Here is a 10,008-nt window from a genome sequence, read left to right on the forward strand (position 1 = left end):
GAAAAACATCTCTCTATAAGTACCAGCATTTGCTGGACTTTTCCCCTCACACAAAAAATGGCAAGCAGATACCCCTAAAATCAACAAACACAACTGCAAACTATTTGTTCTGGAAAGCTTTCAAGCATCCCTTTCCCTCAGCAGCTCTTCCACTGAAAGCCAGAACAATACTGCAGAGAAGCTTCCCCTGTCAGGATGTTTTCAGCTTTCATCTCTCTGCTTTTTCAAGCGGAAGACTAAGGTAGAAACCTTAATTAGCAATCTGAAAGCACCACACAGGCAAGGAATACTTACATTTGCAACTGTATTTGTGATATTTGCGCACTGATCCAGTGACTGTTGATTACAAAGAAGAGAAAGAGCTTTTTAGGCTGCCTTTCAAGTCTTGCAGCAGTGAAATGAAGGCTGCTATCTGAAAGCTACTCATTTTCTATATGCTGTGCTCTACTTGCTTCCCATGTGCATACAACACAGCTGCCAGATTTAATAACCATGTCAGCCTGCTTTCCCCAGAAAGCAGCAGAGAGATGACAGGATGAAGTAGCCAGAGCGTTAATCTGTAGTTATGGCTGCACTAAGCCTTGAATGAATGTCAGAGTTTTATCGCCTTTGAAGAAAAAAAACCAAAACAAATCAACACCGTTCATGAAAAAAATAAGAGCAAAAGGATTTCAGAAATGTTAATCTATACTTGCCCCAGTGATATTGAAGTACATTAAAGACATTTCACCATTTTTTCCCTATCAGTTAATAAATCCTAGGACTTGAGGTTTTTTTATTCCTTTCAGAATACATTTTTCCTAGCAGTGTATGCTTGTACCCCAGAAGAACAAAACTATTAACTGACAAATTAGTTGAGCTTCCCTTCTCTCCTGTTTCTCTCTGGAAGGAATCATTTCCATACCTGTTTGCCTTTGCTGACTTCTTTCAGGCAAAAAATAAAGTTAATAAAAAAGAGGGGAAATTCTCTTTTACCATTTAAATTCTCCCACGCACAGTGGTTCCTAGAGCACTGGACTTTAGTATCTGCTGTGGTCAGTTCACTGCCAAGGTGGAGCATCGCCGTACCTCCAGCTGTAAAACCAGTTCCACGCCAGGGAAGGGCAGCCAGACTTTACATGACAAGAGAAGGTGCCTCTCATGTAGTCAAAAACAACAAACTGAAAACAAACCCAGAAACGCTCGGTTGGATCTGCAACAGTGCAGGGATGCCGCAGAGGTCATATGACATCTGTGCACGTCTTTTTCTCTCTCTCATTTATATTCCTTTCACTTCCCTTGGAGGCACCTTCTCAGCAGGGAGTGGTTTCTGTGGAAACTATGGACAGTCGGTTTTCCCCTCGGAGAAACTGTTACTATGGTAACCTTACATAATGTATATGGCCTAGATTCTTTTTAAAAATAATCTAACCCTGAAATTCTCATTATAAAATTAGAGCTGATTTGTCTGGGAGGGCAGGAAATACAGTTATTTTAAAATTGCATTAGAAATGTAGGATAAAAAAAATCCAAATGGTGTTACAAATTTTATGAGAGTATAGGAGGCGTGTCATTGCATCATTCACAAAGGCAAAATAATTTGCAAATGCCAGTAAACAAGTCTATTATTTAGCACTTGTGGGAAGCAAGGAGGAAGGGAAGCATATACTTGACATCATGGCTCACTGCAGCAATCAATATTGCATCTTGCAGAGTCGAAATTTTCTCTCTATGTTTATTCTTCCAGCAACCAGGACCTCATTTAATGATGTAAGCCCAAATACTGCTTACATCCACCCCACTCAAAACTGAAATATCAGCTTCAAAGTCACTTATCCTATGAAATCATACTACGTCAAAACTCGAGGAAGTGCCTGAAAGGAGCTGTGTGAGTCAGTGAGGCGTAGCATGCAGTACAGCAGAAAAAGAGAAGGCACACTGCTGTTTATATGACTTTCCTCTCAGCTCAGAGACACACAGCCCTGGTGGGGAGGGCAGGGCAAGTCTGTCAGATGACATCAGGGACAGGGGGATGTTAGAGCCCCAGCAATGGGGCTGGGCAGGGTGAGCCTTCTAAGTCAGCAAGTGAAGATCTGCCTGGTTCGGAATGATATTAATGTTTTGTGACCCTGGTGAAACAGGTAGGTAGATGTCTCCCATCCTTCCTCTACCTATAGCAAACCTTGCAGATAACCCTTATCCTGGTTATACAAATCAAAAGTCAAATGGTTAAGAGGGCAAAGGTACCTGTTCAACTTGACACAAAATTGGTGATTTCAGTTTGAACAACACTATTGGGGAAACTTTGCTAGAATCCTTCCTTGACAATATCTGTGTTGTGACTCAGTGGATTGATATCTCTCCTGACCTGTCAACCTAGCAACTGTTATTAGCATGAACCACATTAATATACACAGAAGATTGATTTTTCTTCTCTCCTCCTATTCAGAAGATGAACAAGAGAGAGCACCTGGCCTACAGAACATTTCCTCAAAACTTACGCAAGGTCCTCCTACATTCTGCAGTTCAAAGGAGGTACTCCAGGTAGGACAAAGCAGGCATGAAGCATTGCTTCAAAGCCCACAGCCTTTATCTTCTTGTGTGGTGGACAGACTTTTACAAAAGAGACTCATACTGCCTGAAGGTGAAGTGTTGTTTGGGATGTGGCTTCTCCAAACAGGTGTTCAAGGCCAAGGTTTCACAAAAAACTTGCTGGTGCCACAAGTAATCGGACATATTGTAATACAAAACCCCTCAAAGAGGTTTCACTGCAATGGGCAAAAGTCCTTGGACTTTTAAATTAATGACGAAAACACTTCGAAAAATTGCATTTAACACCCAGACTGACCTATACAGGAGATTTACTCTGACAACCACACAGAGCAGTATTTTACCAGAGGCTGTGCACACAAACACACATTTTTGTCTGTGAAACTCAAGGGTTGTATGAAGATGTGAAAGCATTAAACATTCTCTCTCCTTTACACAGAAAAATGAAGATTTGATGCATTGTGTTAATTTCAATTGGGTTTGAGGAAGTTCAGCATCAGCAGGATAAAGTCTAAAACTTATATGACTGAAAATTTTATGATTTATCTAGTGTCACATTCCTAGAGAAACATTACACAGGAGTCAGGCCTCTCTGGCATTTCACTTTTAAACCCCAGGGCTCTCATGTCCTATCCACAGGACATACAACCACAAAGCATTGTAATTCATCTCTTCCTTTTTAAAATTAAAAAAAAAAAGGAAAATACTTTCAACAAAACATATGCATCAATTTCTGAATTAATCTTATATACAAAATTAAAGAATAAATAGACAATGTCTAGTGAAACATATATTTAGTGGCTCTAGGAAAGTCGATATATTCAAAAAGAAAAGCAATAAAATGAAGAGATTCCTTAAGCAGATTAGAAAGAGCTAAGCTGTCACTTAAACTCATGTAGGTCTGACATTTTGCTATGTAAAACCTTGAACTTCAAAGAGTACATTGCACAAAGACAGTAACAGGGACAAATTGAGAAATGAATATTACAACAAGGTAAAGCAATGAACCTAATAGCTTATTTTTAAAAAGCAGGAAACATCTGACACAGAATGAGAAGGCTCAACTATTTTTTATAGCTGTGCCAAATCTTCCAACACAAAAAAACACAGCACAGTGCCAACATAGTTACATGACTTCTGGACTGAGCTAAGTAACATCTACCCAACTTCCAGTGTGGAAGCAGCATGAACTTGAGTTCTGTCCTTTATATATGTAGACAGTTTGTGAGTATCCAACTCATGGACACCTGTTGCTTCCTCAGGCAAAGGACAGGGCACACAGCTCAGAAGTGGACATTTCACTAGTGCCGTTGTGCTTCCAGTAAGTTAATATAAAGCATTTACCCTTCTTAGCTCAAACTCCAATCACGCTGCAAGGGACCTGGCTGAGATACTGCTGAGAAGGCAGTCAGACTAACAAAAAGAAAGATCTGCATTCATAGCAGGACTCAGGCACACAAAGATGCAGCTGTAACCTGTGAACTTGCTGTTAGTTTCCTTCCAGCAGGGAGTTAGTTCACTCTAGGAGTTCAAGCTTCTCTTGACAGCCTAAGATCTGCAAAAATGGCCTCTCAGCAAATAGATTCAGAAAAAAAAATGTAATTGAGCTGTTATGATCTGCACATTGTTTGGCACACCTCATGGAACATGATAGCAGCTCTAAGGCCTACCATACAGCTGAGAAAAGCAGACTTTCAGTGGTTATTTAAAATGTTATTTTAAATGTCTTTCACCCATTTCATCAGTATTTATTATGTTTTCCACATCTTTTCCCACGCCATTACATCAGGTCTATGAAAAATTATATTAACATCACAATATTATATATGACTTTGGTCAGAGATAGAAGTGTCAATAGAAACCCTTTGTACAATATTACATCACTCATTCCAAAGGAAATCTCACCTTGTTGTCACACCACCTCAGTTAACTCCATACCAGACTTTTACATAGGCAGGGTACTTATATTTTTAGGGCACTGACTGCTCATCAAATTTGCATTGCTTTTCAGTCTCTTCTGCATTGCTACAGTCTCTTCTCTCTCGTGGTCCTATTATAGTGAAATAGTCCCAACTCCCCATCTACTTAAATTGACATGCTTTGGAAGAAGAAAAGAAATCTTAGCAGTAAACAAAGGAAGAGACAGATTCACAAAGAGGCACAGGCAGGGGTGTCAGCTCCTAACCACAAGGTGCCTTGCAGTCTGCAGATCCTCCTGCCAAGATTTCTGTGCTTAAGCAATCCACAGGAATGACACCCACAAAAGCCAGCACATTAGCACAGAGCTGTCTAACTTAGCTACTGTGAATGGCAAGATACTAAATTCTCTCCATGAACTTGGTATCCTCATCGGGACTGCAAGAAAATGCCCATCTCCAACTGGGATTCATACATTCATACTCATTCTCTTAAGTTCCCTTTCTTAAAAAAGCTGACTGGGGAAGAGATGAGAGCCAGTTACTGTACTCAAGAGATGACAGATTTGGGCTCAAATCTCCTAGCAGCCAGATAAAAGCACAACCAACATTCCCTTAATTTAATTGTATCTTTTTAGGGTATTGTAACTTTGGATTCCTCCTAAAGCTGCTGCCTTGCTATTAGCAAATAGCAAAGGGAACGCGGGATGGAACAACGACCACTTTGTAGCCTGTAGTCAGGCTGTTGTTTAAGGCACTAACCTTGAAAGTCCAATCTCTGCCTCGGTAATTGGCTGTTCATTAGGCGTAGAATCAGGTTTCTGTGTCCCCGACGGCAGGAGCTGTTTTGCTGGGGTTCAACAGGTGCTTTCTGAGCTCTGTCAGACTAGCTGCTTCAGAGAGGACAGGCACAGTGTCTTCTGTGCCTAAGTATGATGGAGATGCCCAGCTGCTCAGCCCTTGCTGCTGCTTAGCCTCTCCAGACACCTGGGTTACGTGGCAGGTTTTGAAGGCTGACATTCCTGCCTGAAGTATTTAAGGCGGCCATTAGGCATTTAAGGCCATGTCTATAAATGTGGGTGCAGGGCCACCTGAGCTGGCAGGGATCTGCATAGTGACTCATAAAACAGAAATGCCAGGGAGCTCAGTGCACAAACACACAATCTGGCTCTGTGCATGGCCACTAACAAGCCTTTATGCTGTGCACAAGCCTGCACTCCATTGTAACTGTTCCAGATTGAGGGTTCCTGAACTCTAGTCTACCCCAGAGAGTAGGCAGGCCCTACATCTGGCCTCAGTCACTGTATGGATCTTGCCTGAGTTCAGCCAAGGAGTAGTCATTATGGGGATTAAAACCAAACTGATTTCATCTAGCCTAGAACACACAGGAAAAACATCAAAGGTGGATTTCTGCCTGGGTTTCTCATGGATTTCAATTTTAGTTAACGCTTACAACTGCAAGCCTTCCTATTTCTTTCCTTGTTTTAGAAGCACAAATCGTTGCCAAGGCTCTGGCAGCCAGGCCAGAAAATAGTGACAAATAGTGTAAGCTGATCTGGCAGGCTTCATTAAGGGCAGATTAAACATTGACAGTCCCCAAGGTTTTTGTGATATGATTGCATGACATGGCCAGTGAACTAGTCACTCCCTAGGGTGAGAAGCAGAGATGATGTTCAACTGCCTGGAGAGTGGAACAGAGACTACTCTGTGAAATTACATGGTACAACAGTGTAAGATACAAAGCACCATCTCTGAACAAGGTGCTTCACCTCAAGTAAACCTTGTGACTAGCTAAATAAAAGCCTGTCTATTGCAAAGATGGCTAAGCAATGTAGAAAAAGAATCAACAGACCTGCAAAAGGCCAACACAGGAATTTAACAGTCTATCCCAGTCAGGATATCTTGCCTTTTTTCCTATGCAAAGACCACAGCTCTCATAATTTAAGATTTTTTTTTTCAAGAAATATTTAAGAATGGTCCCTCATTTACTGGATCAACCATTATTATATCAGAATATCAAGAAGTCTCTGAGTTGTCTGTGCTTATGGCAAGGTTGTCTTGAATCTAAAATGGTCTCCTAGTTCTACTATCTTCTAGTAACCTGATGGTTTTTCTTGCTCTACAAGGATGGTGGATTTGGAAGTTTCTAATGAAAAAGATTGCACGACTGCATTTCCCTTTTCAATCCATAATATTCCAAACACGTTCAGATTTTCTTTTGCATCACCAAATAAATTGGTCCTACCTGAAAAGTTACCACTTAACATCAAAATGATAATGTTATCCATCAATCTTTCTTTGTAGGTCAAGTAGAAAGAAACTTACCTGGTTCTGTACACAGCACAGGAGGCTGCATTAAGATAATGATACACAGAAGAGTCAAATTTGTCACTGACATGTGAAATTAGAATTCTAGCAGTATAGAAATCATAGAATGATAAAGGCTGGAAAAGGCCTTCAAGGTGTCAAGTACAACCTTTGACCAAATAGCACCATGACCACTAAACCAACAGCACTAAGTCTACCTGTTTTTGAAGTATTTCTAGAGATAGTGACTCCATCACTTCCCTGGGGAGCCTGTTCCAATGCTTAAACCATTTCAGTGAAGAAATATTTTCTAAAACCCAACCAAACCTCTCATGGCAAAACTTGAGGCTATTTCCTCTTTTCCTGTCACTGGTTGCCTGAGAAGAGACCAACCCCCACCTCTCTACAACCTCCTTTCAGGCAGTTGTAGAGACTGATAATATTTCCCCCTAAATTTCCTTTTCTCCAGGCTAAACAGCCTCAGCTCCCCCAGCTGCTCCTCACAGGACTTGTGCTCCAGACCCTTACTCAACCTCATTGCCCTTCTCTGGACACACTCCACCACCTCAGCATCCTCAATGTCCTTCCTATAGTGAGAGGCCCAGAAGTGAACGCAGGATTGGTTGTTGAGGTGTGTCCTCACCAGTGACGAGTACAGGGGAACAATCACTGCCCTGGTCCTGCTGGCCACACTATTGCTGATACAGACCAGGATGTCACTGAACTTCTTAGTCACCTGGGAACACATCTGACTGGGGACCAGCATCTCCAGGTCATTCACCATCAGGCAGCTTTCCAGCCGCTCTGCCCATAATCAGTAGCACTGCCTCAGGTTGCTGTGACTGAAATGGAGACTCGGCAGTTTACCCAACTGAAACTCATACAGATGGCCTTGACCCATTGAAATGAAAAGTAATAACCTCATCTGTGCCTCACTACTTTATCCAGAAAGGCAGGAAATTCAGATATATCATCACCAGCATTATAATCAAAAAGTTGAAATAATTCTGCAAGCTCCTGTAGAACAGAGGGTTTCTAATTCCAGCAGAAAATTATAAGAATTTCCATGTTTCTTTGCTAAGATCTGGATTGTGTCTACTGACATAATTATGGAAGAGTGAAAAAGTGCTGCTGAATGTGTCTCATGGCTAGAGAGCACTGCAACCAAGAGGCACAGCATGGCTTCTTAGATGTCTCATGGAAGACCTGTTTTTCAGTGCTGCAGGTCTGCCTTTAATATTCATTAGTGATTTCAACCACATCTGGAGATGTTTTAATGTCACTATATCTAGCAAGAGCCTCTTCAACACAGTACATGCAGTATCCTGTTTGAAGTGGTCTATCCTTCCTTTATTATTAAATAAAATTGTTTGGTTTGCTTACAATTACTGCAGGACATAATAAGAGAAAGCAGGGGAAACTGAGGTGCTGCTATAACAGGGGAAGGTGGACCTGTAAAAGGGAAGTCAAACAGAGTTGTCCACTGTCCCCATTCTCCCTGCATTTACTTTATCACCATAACCAGCATTCACAACTTCTCCACTTATCCCTTTCAGACCAGGGAGCCCAAAAAAGAACAAGAAATAGTTACCTTTAGGTCTCCTGCTTCATCAACTCAGCATGGAGACAGCTTGTCATTTGCTCTGACACCATTTGTGCCCTAGAAGTTCTGAACTGAAATGGATGTCTCCAGACTCCAGGGACACCCAGAGGGAACTCCTACAGCGCTGCTTACTTGGAATGTCTTTATAATTGTTAAATACAAGGAAACAAAACACACAAACCAAAACTATCTATCAAGACAATTATATTCCAATGCAACTGACACATCCAGCTAGTTACACTTTTTTATGGCTTTACTTCCAATGTAGAATGAGTTGAGCAACTTTCTGGGCACATAGGGGTTCCAAGGGTAATGGAATTTATAAAAGCACTCATTCAAAACACTCATCAGCAATCTTTTCCAGCAGTCCAGTCCAAATCAGCTATTTCAGTGATTATAATTTAGGAACCACAGTACTTATAATTTAGGAACCACACACTATGCCATGCCTAAAAAAAAAAATTCCTAGAGATAACTAGAATGCTTCAGAAAACACTGAATTAAGACAAAGATTGTTGCAAGAGGGAGGAAAGAGCTGCGAGGACGTATGTTAGCAGAATCTTTTATCTCTTTCAGGCTTTGCAGAAGTCATTCTCCATGTACCAGTTCCTTGATTTCTAGAGGTGAATGGACTCTAGCTTGGCAGGAAGGAACCAAAAATGCCAGTCTGCTTCTACAATAATTTCCTAGAGATAATATAGAGAATTGAGATAATTATTTAGACACATCTCAGATAACCCCAGTGCCTGAAACTAAAATTTCAACTCTTAAAAGTCACAAACTTCCCCTGTTCCCAGGTTGAGCCTGAAATCAGGGAACAGAAAACAAACCCTTGGTTTTGGAGCATAATGCTCTCATAGCCACTCCAGAGATAGAATTCTGCCTTATCTGCCAAGCTTTTTTTTTTTTTTTGGCAATAGCTCTCATTGTTTGCTTCAATCTGAAGATAGAGAATTGAAAAATAGCACTACTACTTGTTTTTTCTTCTCCAAGTACAGTCCTACTGCAATGAATGACATCCATAAGGGAGTCCTTGGTAGAAAAATGTGATAATGTGTGGCTTTCAACTGTACCTTGGTTCCTAAAAGCAAGAAAATTTTGACAAGCTCCTGTACTCACTGTTTTCTTTTTGGCTACTTCTATGTTGAGCCTGAAGGCACTTCACTGACCCCATACAGTGCCTAATACTGGTGCCTGAACTTAACTTGTTAGGACCAAGCACAATTTTTACAGGCACTGGCAGAACTGGAATTCCAGAACCAGATATTACACACCTAAAAGCAGAGGACTTGTATTGATATTTGAGCACTTGTCTCAAATTATTAGTCTTACCTCTAAGCAGATTCACAGTAGCATTTCAGTATATACAGAAACACTCTATTACTCAAGGATATAAATTTTCCATGTACAATCTTTGCACATGCCATGTGCAGACATGTTTCTGCTTTCTCAGCTCAGATGTAGCACCATATGCATCTAAATATCTGTGTGCTAGGAATATTAGATCCTTACTGATCCTACTTTGCTGAAGAACATCATGTATCTTCTGTGTAAAATTAGTTTCCCTGATTCTGCTACAATCAGCAGTTTGCCCAAGCAAACAACTGCTCTAACAGGATTCATTACAGACAAAATGAGATTGAAATTCCATTG

At 40.9% G+C, this 10,008-nt stretch overlaps 1 protein-coding gene across 6 annotated transcripts in view; it reads right to left on the minus strand.

The window, feature by feature from the left end:
• Positions 1-5,292, minus strand: part of TRIM2 (tripartite motif containing 2) — a 91,877-nt gene extending 86,585 nt beyond the window's left edge. The window contains exon 1 of one of the 6 annotated variants that reach the window (XM_031060871.1): positions 5,208-5,292. The gene's annotated coding sequence lies outside the window, so the exon portion shown is untranslated. Of the gene's footprint in view, positions 1-294; positions 437-975; positions 1,000-1,068; positions 1,224-5,207 lie in introns of those variants that run through there. The other 5 variants (XM_031061086.1, XM_031061122.1, XM_031060952.1 and 2 more) reach the window with 5 other exon arrangements.
• Between the last annotated feature and the right edge of the window lie 4,716 nt (positions 5,293-10,008).

The sequence above is a fragment of the Geospiza fortis genome, unplaced genomic scaffold, assembly GCF_000277835.1.
Source record: "Geospiza fortis unplaced genomic scaffold, GeoFor_1.0 scaffold40, whole genome shotgun sequence".
In the NCBI taxonomy this organism is placed as follows: domain Eukaryota; kingdom Metazoa; phylum Chordata; class Aves; order Passeriformes; family Thraupidae; genus Geospiza; species Geospiza fortis.